Here is a 17,146-nt window from a genome sequence, read left to right on the forward strand (position 1 = left end):
ACACCCAGAGCATGGGTTGCACCTTTAACCATCTTGGCTAACAGACAGTGATGGATCTATCTTTCATGAACTTATCTAATTCTTTATTGAACCCAGTTGTACTTTGGCCTTCACAACATCCCCTCGGCAACAAGATCCACAGATTGACTGTGCTTTGTGTGAAGTATTCCTTTTGTTTGTTTTAAACCTGTTGCCTCTTAATTTCATTGGGTGACCTCTGGTTCCTCTATTATGTGAAGGGGTAAATAACTCTTCCTTATTCACTTTCCCCACACCGTTCCTGAATTCATAGACCTCTAGTGTATCCCCCCCATAGTTGTCTCTTTTTAAGCTGAACAGTCCCAGTCTTTTTAATCTCTTCTCCTATGGAAGCTGTTCCATCCCCATATACATTTTCAGTTCCCATCTCTGCATCTTTTCCAATTTGAATGTATCTTTTTTGAGGAAGGGCAACCAGAACTCCATGCAGTATTCAAGGTGTGGGCGTAGCTTGGATTTCTATAGTGGCATTATATTTACTGTCTTATTATCTATCCCTTTCCTAATAGTTCCTAGCTTTTTTGACTGCCACTGCACATTGAGTTGATGTTCTCAGACAACTGTCCACTGTGACTCCAAGGACTTTTTCTTGAGTGGTAACAGCTAATTTAGACCCCGTCATTTTGTATGTATAGTTGGGATTATGTTTTCCAGTGTGCATGACTGTGCACCTATCAGAACTGAATTTCATGTCCCAATTTCTTGCCCACTCACCCAGTTTTGTGAGATCGCTTTGGCTATGTCTACACTGCAGACCTTCTAGCAGTGCAGCTGTACCACTGCAAGGTTTCCCATGTAGTCACTCTATGCTGATGGGAGAGAACTCTCCTGCTGGCATAATTAAACCACCCCAATGAGCGGTGATGCCAGGTCAGCGGGAGAACATCACCTGCTGACATAGCACTGTCCACACCAGTGCTTTTGTGGGTGAAACTTAAGTTTTTTCACACCCTTGACTGACAAAAGTTTTACCAACAAAAGTGCTAGTGTAGACAGAGCCTTTGTAACTCTTTGCAGTCAGAATTGGATTTAATTTTCTTGGGTAATTTTGTACCATCTATAAACTTTGTCACCTCACTGTGTTCCCCCATTTCCAGATCATTTATGAACATGTTGAACAGCACTGGTCCTAGTACAGATCTTTGGGGGACCCTGCTATTTCCCTCTCTCCATTCTGAAAACTGACCATTTATTCCTATCTTTTAACCAGTTCCTGACCCATGAGCGGATTGTCCCTCTTGTCCCAGGATAGCTTACTTTGCTTAAGAGCCTTTGCTGTGGGACCCTGTCACAAGCGTTCTGAAAGTCCAAGTACACTGTATCCACAGGATCACCCTTGTCCACATGCTTGTTAACATCCTCAGTAGTAGATTGGTGAGGCATGATTTCCCTGTACAAAAGCCGTCTTGACTCTTTCCCAATATATCATGTTCATCTATGTGTCTGATCATTCTGTTCTTTATTATAGTTTCAACCAGTTTGCCTGGTATGCTTACCAGCCTGTAATTGCCAGAATCACCTCTGGATCTTTTATAATAAAGGGCATTACGTCAGCTATCCTCCAGTCATCTAGTACAGAAGTTGATTTAAGTGATAGGTTACATACTTTGAGTTCCATCAGAATGTTTGAGTGAATGCCATCTGGCCTGGTGACTTATTACTGTTTAATTTATCCATTTGTTCCAAGACCTCCTCTATTGACACCTCAGTCTGGGACAGTTTCTCAGATCTGCCACCTAAAAAGAATGACTCTATTGTAGGAATCACCGTCACATTCTCTGCAGTGAAGATAGATGCAAAGAATTCATTTAGCTTCTCCGCAACAGCCTGGACTTCCTTGAGTGCTCCTTTAGCACCTTGATCATCGAGTGGACCCACTGACTGTCTGGCAGGCTTCGTGCTTCTGATGTACTTTAAAAAATTGTGGCTGTTAGTTGTTATGTCTTTTGCTTTTCAAGTTCTTTTTTGGCCTGCCTAATTATACTTTTACACTTGCCAGAGTTTATACTCCTTTCTATTTTCCTCAGTAGTATTTGACTTCCAGTTTTTAAAGGATGCCTTTTTGCCCCAACTGTCCCTTTTATTCATGGTGACCTTTTTGGTCTTTTTATTGTTTGTTTATTTATGGTTACATAAATCCAGGGGAAGAGAAACAGAAACTATACTAGTGAAAGACCCCATCAGAATGCATCATTCCAGAAGACAGTGCTGGTTCACTGGACATTGTCAAAGAGCAAACACACATGTGGAAAGTGTTTTATACCAAGGGGTTTGCCCAGAGGCCAATAAGGGAACTGAAAAAGTACTAGATAATGATTTACCGAGCCAAGAAATCAGGAAATCAGAAAAGACAATAAGCTTTTACACCGGATATTGTAAAAGTTTAGGTGATGTAATCTTGTTTCACATCAAAAGTAGGTCCTTTGATTTTTATGATATGGGGAGATTTATAGGTCCAGGTTGCAAAAGGTGGCACCCCCGCTCCTTTCTTTTTAAGGAGTCTCAATTTTCTGTGTATCCATCTATAAGAAATTAAAAGAGTAAATCAGGTAGCCAACCAATGGCTCATACATGCAGGCACAAATAATGCAGGGGTCAAATTGCTCCAACAAAAAGAGAGAGATAGGCCAACACCCTATGTAAAAAGCATTTGTCTGGGCACCTCACGAATTGGGCTGGGTCCCTTTGCCATGCCCATTTATCACCACAGGATCAACTCAGCACAGCCACAGCATCTTACTCCTTGCAATGGGCCCTGCTCTTGTGGGCTGGCTTACTGTGTTTACAGACGGGGAGAAAGCAAAAGTTCACACTCAGCACAATAGGAGTCCCGCCCGGGGTCAGCAAAGAGCAGAAAGGTCAGAGGCACCACCTTGATGTAGGAAGGCGGGGACAGCAGTTTTACTGGAGTCCTTACAGCTAAGTAGCTGAGTCAGTCTCTCCCTATCAGGCCTGTCCCTGGGGTTCCCTGGACTCCTCGTGGAACTGGGCGGGGGTCCTGACATGGGTTCCTCCTGCTGTCCAAGAACTACTTTAGGCACTTCCTTCTCAGGGCTCCCCCCGACAGACTGCAGCTTCCTCCTTTGAACTTAAAGCCCTCCTCCCTACCAAGCATGATTGTCAGGGCCAGTGAGGAGGAGCTACCTTAGCACCCAGAACCTTCCCTGGCAGAGCGGGGTTTATACACCCTGTCACACCCTGCTGAAAATCTGGGCCACAGTGTGCACCTGTGAGATCTGAGATGCTGAACAAATACAGAATGAATCACTGTGCAGAGTCTGGCATCCAGATAGTGTGTGGATGGGCATAGTATAAGGATCAGAAGCGAACAGAATACTGAATCAGGGATCAGATTTTCTAGGGCTCTCACAAAAATAAAACAAGCATTAGTTCAGGATTTTCCAGCCTGTCTCAGGATTTGATTAAGAGAAAACATTTTGAATTTGGTAGCTTTCAGTTGTAGGTGGTATAATGCCAATGGGACAGATACAAGGAATCTTGGAATGGATGCCAAAATCCAGGGCCAGATTAACTTTCCTGTGGGCCCTGGGGGTTTGGAGTGCAGGAGTGGGCTCAGGGCTGGGGCAGGGGATTGGGGTGTGGGAGGGGGTGCAGCTCCAGCTGGGGGGTGGGTGCAGCAGGAGGTTCAGGGTGTGGGCTCTAGGTGGGTGTTTGGGTACGGGAGGGGGCTCCAGGCTGGGGTAGGGGGCTGGGGTGCAGGCTCCGGCCGGGAGGCACTTACCTTGGGTGGCTCCTAGTCGGCGGCACAGCGGGGCTAAGGCAGGATCCCCCAGAGTTGACAAATCCATGGAAACTAAGCAGAAATTGGGCTAGTTTTAGGCTGAGTTGGCTCGTGCGCTGGCTGTTGGTAGCTTTTTGGCTTTCAGGGCTTTTATAGCAGCTTGTCGCTTCTTGTTTTTTGATTGGCTCCCAGCCCTGGCTCGCTCTGGTCCCAGCCAATCAGAATGAAAGCTTGAATTGGGTGATTTTGGCTCCAGTCCAGCTACAGCGTGTGTGTGTACGTGCCCCTGAGTGCCTGACTGTGTGTGGCAGCGTGCTGAGCGTGTATGTGGATCCCCACCTCTGTCCCTGAACACCCCTTGCCTAGGGGCCTGCAGGGACATGCTGGTGAGCCGGCACACGTGGCTCCAGCCCTGCTTGGGGGCTGGGGGGGCGCCAAGGCTCAGGGACCAGTGTCCAGCTCACAGCGCAGAGACTTGCCACAGGCCAGATGAAAAGAAGCAGCGGGCCCCATCCAGCCTGCGGGGGGGGGGCCCTTAGCCCGAGGCCCTGGGCTGCAGCCCCTAAAGGCTCTGCATTAATCCAGCCCTGCCAAAATCCCATGAACATTGCATCATGATATCTCCTACCTGTAGCTCTGACTCTGCTGTGTTATCTCCTTCCTGGTATCGAATAATAGGAGGAGCCTAAATTCCAATGAATCTTTCAGGGCTTTTTCTAGGGACTCCCTAAAAAAACCTCATGCCATTGAAAGGGGCTTCAGTGTAGGGTGACCAGATAGCAAGTGTAACAAATCAGGACCGGGGGTGGGGGGTAATAGGTGCCTAGATAAGAAAAAGCCCCCAAAATCGGGACTTTCCCTATAAAATCAGGACATCTGGTCACCCTACTTCAGTGAGAACAAGAAGTCTGAGTCCAGGGCCCTAAGCTATAACTTCCTTAAGGCCATGGTGCTACCCATCAGTTAACCAGAACCAAACATGATGTATCACACAGGAAGGAGACTAGGGGGCTGACTTTAGGACCTTAAGACACTCTTTGGATTTTCTTTCCAGCTGTTCCTTAGAGTTGTTTCTTTTTTTCCCTATGGTCAGACCTGGCTTTTGTCCAGTTCAAGGGTGCTCAGAATGGGAATTCCTACTGTTAGGGGCTTATTCCTTCACCTGCTTACTTCCCTGGTCCTTCTCTTGAACAGAGAGCAACAATACCCGAAGTCCAAAGGTGCAAACAATTCAATGTTTATTGGGGTGAACTTCCAGCAAGCATGATTCCAGTTTCCTTCCTTAGTGTCCCCCTTCCCAGCTCTGACACCACAGAGCCTTACCTGTGTCTCTGTTCCATTCCCCCCCCTTAGCAAACCATGATTCCAATTTCCCCACCTCCATTCCCTGTTCCTATTCCCCCCCACACTTACTTCCTGATTGACTGCAGACTATATAGTAAAACTTGAGTTCCCTTTAGCTATACCTTAACCAATCATTTTACTGAAATTTAACTAACCAATCCTAACATATTGTAACATGATTAGCCAACCAATTATATCCCACCACCTTAATTAGTTTACACCCAGCAAATTTAATTATACAGCAGACAGAAACAATCACAGAACCAGATAGAGACCATGCAAATAAACAATAGCAAAGTAGGAACTATAATGACAAAACAATACAGAAGTGAGGATTTCACAACTACATCTATAAAGACATAAGGGTTTCCCAGCTGTGTCTATTGATAAGTGAGTTCTTACCGAACAGAAAACTATCAAACTAAATTTCCTTTTACATCTTCTAGGCTCTTCCCTTTCCCTGGAGGTGATCAATCAGATCACCTTTCTAACAGCCCCAGGTTGCCTTCTTTCAATGTGACTAGTCTGGAATGTGAGGATGTGACCATACACTTCCTAGCTTATGGCTGCCTCTGCTGTATAGCCAAAGATCTTAGCATAAGAACAGGACCTCAGACTGTCACTGTATTTAACAGACACTAGACAAAGCTGTGTTAGCACAGGGCAACAAGGTTTGTGTGTGCCCAGGATAAGTCCATCTTGCCAATTGCCTATATGTAGTCCATGTCCTGGCCCGTAGTGAGCCCCTGGTTTATACAGCTGCTTCAAAGACCACCCCAGGTAACGGAGAAAACATCAGCCTTTGAAGGATCTGCTGGGAATTGGAAGTTGTCGTATTATTTACCCAGTTGGATTTATGTGGTCATGTGTGTGTTTAACAAGGAGCCGGGTGCCTGCTGGACTTCTGAGGCTGGAATTTATACAGGCTAGCATTTGGCTGTGGCAGTTTATCTTGAATGAAAGAATAATAAACTCAGTTGACAGGATGATGTATTCAAAGCATCTTCTCCTCCCACAGAGTGTGGTAGGGGGTGTCTGGTTTTCATGAAGTTGTACTAGTATGTGATTAAGCTGAAAATATTATCAATACCAAATTGTTAGAGGCTTCAAGGGATCAGTTGTGTGGTGGGAAGAAATGTCCATCCCTAATGGGTGACAGCCTGACACAACCGGTGTTCTGAGAACATATAGCCTGGGCAGGTGAAGCAGACTGGTGGGTTAGCCTTTGGAGTCTTAGATATTTCTGCAGAAGAGAAAAGGCTGAAGCTGTAGTTATCTTTCATTCTTTTCATAGATAATTCCTGCAGAATTGTTCATCGGCCTCCTCTGTCTCTTTTCTAGTTGTCCTGTTGTTGGATCTCTCTCACTGAATGGATAAACAAAAAGCTAAGAATTACTGAAGATTGCGCTATGAGCCTTCCCCAGGCTTTTCTATCTTCATGCTCACATGCAGTGGGCAAGTGGTGTCTCATGGGCTTTTGGATTAACCAACAACTAGACATCATCAGCTGCCAGCCACAGTTCTACTACCCACCTACCTTCAATCTCCTCTTTCTACTTCCGCCAGCACAGATGGTGACTGGCTGGAAGCTGAGGACATCTCTGATGCTAGGAAGTTTTTCTCATAGCCCAACAGGTAGATTAAGGAATAACAACGTCCATAGCTCACATGTATATTGTGCTTTTCATCCTGAAGGGTCACTAAGTGCTTTACAAACTGCATCCTCACCTACATCAAGAAACAGATAAAACTCACACACCTTCTGTGACATATTCAGGTGCTAATGGCCACATTACAGTCTGTGTATTTCTGTCTTCTACCACTACTTTTGCCATGTCCAGTAGACTAAAATCATTGGGACAGAGTCCTGTAGGCATATAGATTTAAATACTACACAGATGAATTATTATAATAAAAATTATGCATATGGGAGCCACACTCCACTGAAATGCAGCCACCTCTGAGATGCAAGGTAATAGACAGCGGGGGAAACATTTGGCCAAGGAAGACCAGGACAAACATGTTCTTAAGAAAAGTGCCAAGTGATCCATAATGCCTAAGTGGAATGAACAGACCCCCCTGTTTGTAAGGCCTCACCCAACTTCCTACCCCCATAGTAAACTGCATGAAATTCCATTTATTAATTGCATTTCAGGATGATCTAGGCTGGGACGGAACATATAGTTCCAGTGAGTCTGTTCTGACTCTGGTGCCCCAACGATTAAGCCATCACCCTGCAGGATCCCTCAACTGGAAGACTGAAGCAGAGATAGTTGGTCACATATTTTCTTGCCATTCTATGCACCAGATGGAAGCTAAAGGCTAATCTTTGGTGTATGGTTCACCATTTGAAGTGATTGAGGTTGAGGCTGAAGGGAGGGGAGAAGACAGTCTTATGAATGTTTCCATGGTGGGGAGGCAGTGATGAATATTTACCATCTGCATGAGACCAGCTTCATTGCAACTCTTTTTTCACTTGCCATTAGATGCTACTAGTTTCAGTGGAGACTGATACACAAATGTCCCCTTTGCACCGGAATATAGATTGCTCTAATGATAAAGTCAATGTACTGTTTTGGTTGTTACAGGACTTCACTAGCAACAGATGCTAGTTAGACATTTAAAACTTTTCCAGTGACAAGACGTTACTGTTTTATGTAGATTGTATTGATTTACTAATTGCAAGGCATAATAATTTATCAGAAATCTATTACTCTCTGTGACAGGGTGTGCATACCCCACATTGAGCCAGAAGGGATTAACCCCACACTATGGGCGGAGGAAGTTCCATCCCTCAGACTGTACTGGGCATGCTCCAAGTGCTATGCTAATATAAAAGGGAGAAGCCTGGCTCAGTCTGAGTGGACTGCTGGAGAGGAAGGACCTTTGATGGAGGTTCCATCTGAGGAGGCACCACAGCCTTTGCCTAGGGGAGCTGGAGATCTGTGGCCAATGGAGACTGAGGGAACTACTTGCGCTGAGGAAGTTGGAGACCCTGATGCCCCATGGACCGCAGCTTCAGGAAGAGCGGTAGGAAGTGACCCACGGAGGTATCTCCCACCCGTGTGAGGTCAGTGTGCTTTGGTGGGATTCCCTGCTGATCCAATAGTGGACCACTCTGCCACTGCTAGGGCCCTGGGTCAGGGCCTGGTGGAGTCGGGTGGGCCTGGGCCCCCCTACCATGGCCTCCACCGGCTCAAGGGCTGCTGTATTGACTCTGGCCGCTAGGCCATGCTGCCCTAGACTCAAGCAGGGGTGCTGGAACAATTTGTATAGTGGGGGTGCTGAGAGCCATTGAACCAAACTGTAAACCCTGGATATGATGGAAACCACTTCAAGCCAGGGGGTGCTGCAGCACCCCCTGCACCCATAGTTCCAGCACCTATGGGCTCAAGGGCTGCTGTATTGACTCTGGCTGCTAGGCCATGCTGCCCTGAACTAAAGGGCTGCTGTATTGACCCCGGCCATTAGGTCATGCAGCCCTGAACCCAAGGGCCGCTGCTTCGACTTTGACCCTTGCACCTCAGCATGGTGAGGCCCAAGGCAGTCGGGTGGACAATAATTGCAGTATCCACACACCCACAGTCCACCCCGACAGGAGATGGGGTGTTAATACACCTCCACACTCTCCCCTTTTATTTTTCTGTTCCTGTAGGAACATGAACATTCCTTCTGTTCTACAACCAATCACATCCATCCTTCATGCCATTAACATAGAGAAAACAAAGAGGCCTGATCCAAAGTCCATTGAGGTCAATGGAAAAACTTCCATTGACCTCAACAGGCTCTGGATCAGTTCCAGGGAGGGCAACTCACAAGCCTGTAACATTATCCAGATCCCTCATCAGAAGTTATTTGTGCTTTGTCTTGTCTTTGATTTCCTTTTCTCTCTTCCCCCTTTGGAACATGAAGACATTGTTATAGAGGCAACAGCTAGACCTTAATCTGCCCTCCTTGTGAAATCTTTTCTTTTTTAATTATTATTTCTTCACACTTCAGCTGTTTTGCACAGAAACCTCCTTTGCTTTTCTTCAGCAAGTTTTCCCTGACGACACCCAAGTTTTAAAACATCCAGTTCCATAAATGAGCTACTGTTGTTTTTTCCATGACAAACTAAAAAAGAACAAACCCTGGTAGAATGGGCGGGATTAGCACCATTTCCCTGTTTGTCTGGGTTTTGTGCCATCACGGATCATGATCTGCCAGTCTGAGGTGATGCAGTGCACACATGTGAGACTGCAAAACGGTGCAAGAGTCCCCTGCAACTAAGCTTCTCTGAACTTTCAAATCCTACCTGCAAAGTGGGCAGCTCTGAGCAGCTTGGATTCTAACAGGACTGTTAGTAAATCCAAATTGACCTAACTACCATTGTCAGGATAAGAAATGAACTGGGGCCAGGAGGAGTGAAATGACAGAACGAGGAGTAATGGTCTCAAGTGGTAGAGGGGGAGGTTTAGGTTGGATATTAGGAAAAACTTTTTCACTAGGAGGGTGGTGAAGCACTGGAATGGGTTACCTAGGGAGGTGGTGGAATCTCCTTCCTTAGAGGTTTTTAAGTCAGGCTTGACAAAGCCCTGGCTGGGATGATTTAGCTGAGGATTGGTCCTGCTTTGAGCAGAGGGTTGGACCAGACCTCCTGAGGTCCCTTCCAACCCTGATATTCTATGATTCTATGATTTATTTTAAATATCTACTAAGCCTGGTAGAGCTTATTTGAAACAGCCAAGACAGACATAGTCTTCCCTCAGATCTGTCCTCTTGACATTTACTGGCTCAGAGCCACACTGAGCCAGATTAGCAGACTCTGTAAATTGGCCTAAATCCATTGACTTCAAAGGATCTGTGACTGTTTGCACCAGCTGGGGATCCAGCCCATTGATTTCAATGGAACTGTGCTACTTTATGCCAACTGGAGAGCTGGCCCAGTTCTGCTTTTATTACTTGATTTGCTGTAGTAAGTGGGGACATTTCAGGCAGAAAATGTGAGGGACTGGGAAGGCTTGTGAGTCTTTTCCAGGCTGAGAAGTGATACAAAGCAGCATGTGAGGAAGCAGCGCCTGCAGGCAAGTGCAGGGAATCTGTCAGGTACCGTCAAGCGGTCCATGGCATGATGGTTGCAGGAACTCTCCCTGCTGCAGATTCAAGGCAAATGGAAAAGAATGCTTGCTCCCCGGGTATGATCTGTGAGCATTCACAGTATATACTGCGAGAGGAGTTAAACACAAAACTTTTGGCTCCCAAAACACAGGGTGACACCCCGCAAACTAAGGAAAACTCCGCCCTCATCTCAGTCAGCGGGAGGGTCTCGTCCTACACATTGTGCAAGCAGGTCTGATGTACCCCATTAGGAAGCAGTGGCAGCAGTGCTAGTCAAGTGTGGTTTGTGGATGTACGGTTATCGCTGGGGTTTCATACTTCCCTCCCAGCATGCTGTTGGAAAGAGAAGGGCTGTGAGGAGGAGTTCCTGTTACAACTGAGGAATGGTGATGTTCCTCGATTTCTTTCCCTCTGCTTCAGCGCCTCACTGACCGTATCGTAATCAGGACAGGTGGGACACCTGGAGGAAGTCTAAGAGCTTGCTGCCCCCTGGGCACAATGGTGCAGGTGTCCCCTAATAGGAGGTACACGATACGAACCTCAGGGGTAGGTGGAGGCAACACTGATCAGGCTGTACTGTAGTTTCAGTGGACAAACCAGTCTCACTGTCCTGAACAGGAAATTCTATAAACATTGAGTGTGGGGGCTTGGAGCCAAATTCTGACCTCACTGCAGGGTAAATCCTGTAACTCCACTGGTGTCTATGAGCTTGCACCAGGTAGATACAACATTACCCATTGTCGCTGGCCTATAAAACACCATGCTTTGTTCTGGCCCTATCCTTACAGTAATAGCTCTCTGGAACAGGGACTCTCTTTTCGTTATATGTGTGGATAGCTCTAAGTACAATGGATCCCTGGCTGATCCCTGGCTGAGACCCCTCGATGCTACCATACTATGAATTTTTATTGCTATTACAATCATTGTACTGACAACACCTTTTGTTTTAGGTCCTAGTTTGGGAGCTACTTTGTTTTGAATTACAGTGAGCTGAAAATGGCAATTACGGAAAAATTTCTCCAGATCCTCATTTATCTTACCCCAGAGGTTCCATGCATTCACTGAACCAGACCTCGTGGAAATATTTTCCCCTCTCTGATCAGATAAAATGTGCTGCTCCTGGAAATGTTACTGTAGCACAGTGAACGAAGGTAAACTCAAAGGACTGGTAGGAAGTCTTTCTCTTTAAGATCGATTATATGTTTGTACAGCACCTAGCACAATGGAGTCCTGGTCCATGACTGCGGCACCTACATACTACAATAATACAAATAACAACAATAATGATTGTGAACTGGTCCTAGATCGACATCCGCTTTGGCCATCTCCCGGTTTTAGAGTTCTTGCCAGGAAATCCAAATATAAGAAGTTCAGGCTTGTGTTGCCCAACCTGGTTCATATCCAGCTAACTCAGGGAATATGGAAATGTTTCAGGGGGCGGGAGGGAGGCTATTTCTTGTCCATCTCATGTGTGTATTTCTAATTGTCTGGGACTATGGGAATATGTTTCCCTTAAGGGTGTGGGTGTGTTGGATGTTCTGGGCACATGCAGTCTGGAACTACTGGGTGCGGTGCTGAATGGAGTGGCCCCATCCCGATAGTCCACGAACGAACACCACCCCCACCCCTGTGCAAGGGGTGGAGGAGGAGCAGCAAAAGGGTTGCAACAACTGCTGCTGGTCAGCAGAGGCCTTCCCCGTCTTCCACAGGCGCCCAAGGTAGAGCTCGTCTCCTGGTGCACATGGTGGAGCTCAGTAACCCCTTGGAGACAAGGGGCTTGACAGAGATCTGCTTCATCAGTGTCTAAATTCCAGCTGCCTCTTCATTATATAACATGAGCCTCTTAAAGGTGAAGCTCCCAACAGACATCACTTGCTTACAGAATTCTCCCAAAATATTTGATGTGACTGTATCTGTATGTCTCTAACTCTAAAGCAGGTATCCCATTCTGCCCTGTTCTTATCTTAAAGTGTTTAAATCAAAGTCGAGGCTCAGATTCTCAACAACATCTATGGATGTTGCCACCCAAATGTCTATTGAAATTCAGTGGGATTTTGGGCACCCAACTCCCTTATATTTCATAGAGAATCCCAGGCATGGGGTGTCTCATGTTGACAAAATGTATTTCATCTCTCTCATGGTTCTGTTGTTCTTCACCATGAGAAAATGTTTGACCCCGAATCGCTTGACAGCCACGGAATGTTTCAGGTCTGTCCGGGTAGGACACACCTGCTGTGCTGCTGAATGAACCAAGCATGCTGGTGCATTCCCCCGATTTCCTTGGAATGTTAATGGACGACAAGTAGCACGGCAGGTGTGAGTGGGGACCAGCCAAGCGTGGGGTAAAGTGAGATAGCCAGGCTTGGAAAACCTGCGCCTATTATAATTATAATATAATTTATAATATAATTATAATACATTGGGTCTTAATTCTGCCCTGGCTATCCCTCATGCCATCCTATTGACTGCAGATGGACGGTATGAGGCAAGTCAGAGCAGAATTTAGCCCATTATGTTTAGGTTGCACGTTTCTTGGGGAGGGGATGAAGTCTTCTTCTGTGTTTCGTAGAGGGCCAAGCACACTATTGGTACTTGAGAAATAAAAATTCTAATAAATGTTTTACCAGGAGCCACCCAGTTCACTGGAAAGGTCAGACAGATTATTTTTCCTTTCCCCACATATGGCTTTGTGTCTTGGGGTCGTAAGAAGGCAATAGCCCTGACTACCCTACTAGGGTCAGGCCTGGATTCAGAGAACTGGGTACATAGAGATGTTCTCTTCCCACAGGCTGTTTATATTTGCTTTTCTTCCATTTATTAAAATTGATCACCTCTGCAGTAGCTCAGCTGACTTTCGATGGTGTTCCAAGTAAGTAATGTTAAACTACGATGATTGACATGATCCCTGACTAAGGGTGCCTACAACGGGAAATGCCGGGAGTTTCATGCTGAAAAACATGTTGAGTGTTAGTAGAATCCATATATCATACAAGCTGATGGAAATAAAACAATAGAACATACTAGACTGGTAAAGAAAGGAAATAAGGCCTCTGGAGCAAGAGGTGTTTTTTTTATAATTAAAGGATGAGTTGGTAATATTTGGATGGAGGCTTAAATATGACTGTTCTCTGCATTTACAATTGGAGTTTTGATCCGTCTTCTCACTGAGGTACTAAGGAAAAGACAGGAATGTTATTTATTTGTACCCAGTATTTGTATTAAACTCCTCTTCTCTCCACTCAAATCCAGCTGCTCCTACACTCCACATCTTTGCTATTAATCAGTTGTGATACCCAGATCTCCGATTTCAGATTTCTTTGGTCCCTCATCTCCACTGGCTGAACTATTTCTAATTGGCTAATCGGCTTATCCGGTTTGGTCCTTGATGTAAACCAGGTCTAGACATAATCTATTCCTGCAAGGCCCCCAGGTTCAAGGGGCCAATCTCACACTCTGTCCATCACTATTGTCAGCACGGTACCATATCTCAAAGCCATGCCAATGGACATTAGTAGGAGATTAAAATGACAGCTTTGGTTTTCTTACATGCCTTTTAATCATCTTAACATGCAGTCTAATGTTTCACTCTGTCATCTCTCCCCTGCATGAGCATATGCTCAAGGAAGAAAGCGACAACCCGGAGGGAGGAGAGGGGGTCCTGGAACACTGCAGGATGAATAACAAATGGAATATAATTAAAATAGGGGGAAGGCAAGACAGAAAACAAAGTCAAAATACAGAAGCCAGATAAAGAGCAAGAAGTCTAAAATTTCAACTCTTTAATGTGGCTAAAGAGTACAAATGTCCTACAGGTACCAGCTCCCTGCAAGTCCAGCTTCAAGGCCAAAGTTTTCAAACCTTAGTGCCTAAAACTAGGCTCCAGCATCAATATTCACACACCTAAACAGCAGCGGCCTGAGCTTCAGAAGTGCTGAGCCCCCATAAATCCCATTGGAGTGAACAGGGGCTTGGCAACTTTCAAAATCAAGCCTCTTTCACTTGGATGGTTAAATATGGATTTAGGAGCCTAACTTTAGATCACAGGGTTTGAAAGCTTTAACCTAGTCTTTTAGTTGAGATTTAATTCATGGCTAGAGACATTTAGGAAAATTAAAGTCAGGGGACACCAGCCAACGAGGTCAATTCTAAATTCCTATTAGTCTCTGTGGCACTGGGTAGTTGATATCCTTTCTTAATTATGCCCCAGGCCTTGTGAAAACCAGTCAGATTTACAAACACGCCCTTATGAACTGGTTAAGAGTATTAAGAGGAACACCGAATGATTTTCTAGAAAGATCCTATGTATGTACCATGGACGGTCCCTTCAAGAAACCTTCACCAGCGTTGTTCAGCTGAGATGTCTGAAAGTTCTCAGGGTGAGAAGTTTGTCTCACAAGCTGAAATTCAATGCATCACATAGAGTCTGTGCCATGAAGCCCCGTGTAAGGAAGGGAGAGCACAGGTGGAACAGCCACAGAGAAGGTGCCGTGATACAAATTGGGCAAAAGAGAGCAAGGTGTGGGCTAAGGGTGGGAATAGACAGGGACAGATTTCTTTATTCTTGCCCTTTAGTTCAGGTGCATGGTTCCTTTTAAATGGGATACAGTCAGTGTCCCTGCTCCACTGCGTTATCGACTGATGATATGCCCCCAAGACAGCTGGCAATGACCAGGATGGGGGGAGTAGAGCTGCCAGATATCTGTGTATCTTTCCCTCTTGCACCCATATATCTCCAAGTTTTGGCCAATATAAGATCTTTTAGCTCGTAAACTCCATGGTTTAAGGGATTTGGCTAGTGGAATTGGTGAATTCCTTTACTCAACTAGGTGAGCGTGTAATTACCTGCATATGCACATCTGAATTGTGCCTAGTTTTTGCTATTCAGCTGTAGCTTGTAGCTAAGCATGTGAATTTTCCAGAAAGAGGGGAAATTAGTGAGAAAGTTATCAGAGCCTGAAATGCAGGCGATGTGCAGCTGGTACTTTTGGGGGTTTTTTTAATCCACTATGTTCCTAATTCTGCCTGTGGCTCCAGGCTCAGATCCTCAAAGGATTTTAATGGGAGTTAGACAGCAAAATACCTTTGAGGATCTAGGCCCACGCTCATGCACTGTGCTTCTGACCAGAAGTGCACTCCTGAGAACTTAATGAAACATTTTACTGTGGACACGCTTAGTCCCACATTTTCCACTGTTACATATGTGAATTTTTTTTAAGCTTCACAAAGCATTACTGTTTAAATTTACCCAGTGCAGAGGGGGCAGAGCAAGGGCTGTCCACCATTTATGTCTTTCCCCCCTTCCCCCCCCCCCGAGCCTCATGACCCCACTACATTTCACATTTATGGAAACAGTGGCCTGGAGACAAACCTCTTGCTGAAAAGTGACATCACTCGTGACACTTCAAGATTCCATTTTATGTAATATGTTGATAAATATCTTAGGAAATGTGCTTAAAAGTAGCAGCCCAAAAATGATCAGCGTTCTGTATTTGACAGCCTCTTCTTTGTTTTCTAGATGTGTGATCTTTTTAGGAGTGTAGAAATGGGCTGAAGTGGTGGTCCTCTACACAGCATGGATTTCACCCTGCTGGTACCTCCATTAGTGTTATTTACATGGCAAGTTAAAGTCTCAAAGTTCAGACACTTTTGAGTTTTCTGGATGCGGGTGTAGGAGATTAGAAATGGAATGTTTTGCTTAAGCAGAACTTACCCAGATGCTCAGTTTGTAACACATACTGGCACATTATTTATATTAAGAAGTAACAGCTAAAATCCTTAAATACACAGACAGCTCCCTTCCAACCCCACTAAAAACCAACTCACTCTTTTAAGTCAATAACACACCCGGAGGAAAAAGAAAATAATATCTTCAAAGTGTTTCCCTTTTTATAAAGTATCCGATTCGATCCAGTTTTAAGCGGTGAGTACATCAGCAACAAATCCAAAGTTGGGTCCTTTGCCTTTCACTGATAGCTTTAAGTGCAACACTTCATCCTGAACTGCAAGGATCAAAGGCCCCATCCCAAGCCCACAGCAGTCAATGGGAATCTTTGCGTCAGACCTCTGTTAACTTAGATATCTAACTTGATGCTGCAAAAGCGTTTAACCGTTTCTTGGGGGTAAAAGCCTGAAGAAAAAATATTCCTTCCTCCTGAATTCCAACATTCTGAAGAAGGCCACACATAGTGAAGATTAGGAAGAAAACGCCAAAGGCTGAATCCTGAACATTTCTAGCCTGTTACAAATTTACTTAAATAAATCTTTAATCTATTAAATAAAACAGAATGTCACAGTATCACAAAGGAATTTTTCAAGAAGATGGCTGCCTCCATAGCACGCTTGTGAATGCCAAATGTAATAATGCCTCTCAGTGTTTATTGACAGAATTCTTTCTTACCCACTGAATTGTCATATGGCTTTGGAGCAAATTAGTAACATTTCCCTTTAGAATAGAAAAACCATTAGGTCATTCCAGCAGCCTTCTCATGTGAGTTAGAAACCTCTGGGACTGCAGCATGATTAGTTTATTTTGTTTTTCATTATTGCTGATTGGAGCACACTGGTGAAGAAACTCCAGTTTCTCCAAAATGTACTGTAGCAATGTAAAAATATATACGCACTTCAGATGTATAGAGTGGCTGCTAACAAAAGGCTTTAGATGTATGGTAGCCATTTGGATGTTACTGGGAACCTCACCCTTTTCAAACAGGATGCCCTTTGTATTAAGAAATGCACCTGCACTGTTTCAGAGATGAATGGGTAGCTTCTTGACAGGAGTAAAGGCCATTTGAGTTGTCCGGTAGGATGATATAAACATGAGAAGAATTTTTTGATCCAGTTTAATTGAATTATAATCTCTGCTGTTTAAAGAAACATCAGTTTACTGGGAATCATCTAAGCCTCCTTGAATGTTGGAACAAGGG

This window comes from Lepidochelys kempii, chromosome 3 (genome assembly GCF_965140285.1).
Source record: "Lepidochelys kempii isolate rLepKem1 chromosome 3, rLepKem1.hap1, whole genome shotgun sequence".
NCBI classification, from domain to species: domain Eukaryota; kingdom Metazoa; phylum Chordata; order Testudines; family Cheloniidae; genus Lepidochelys; species Lepidochelys kempii.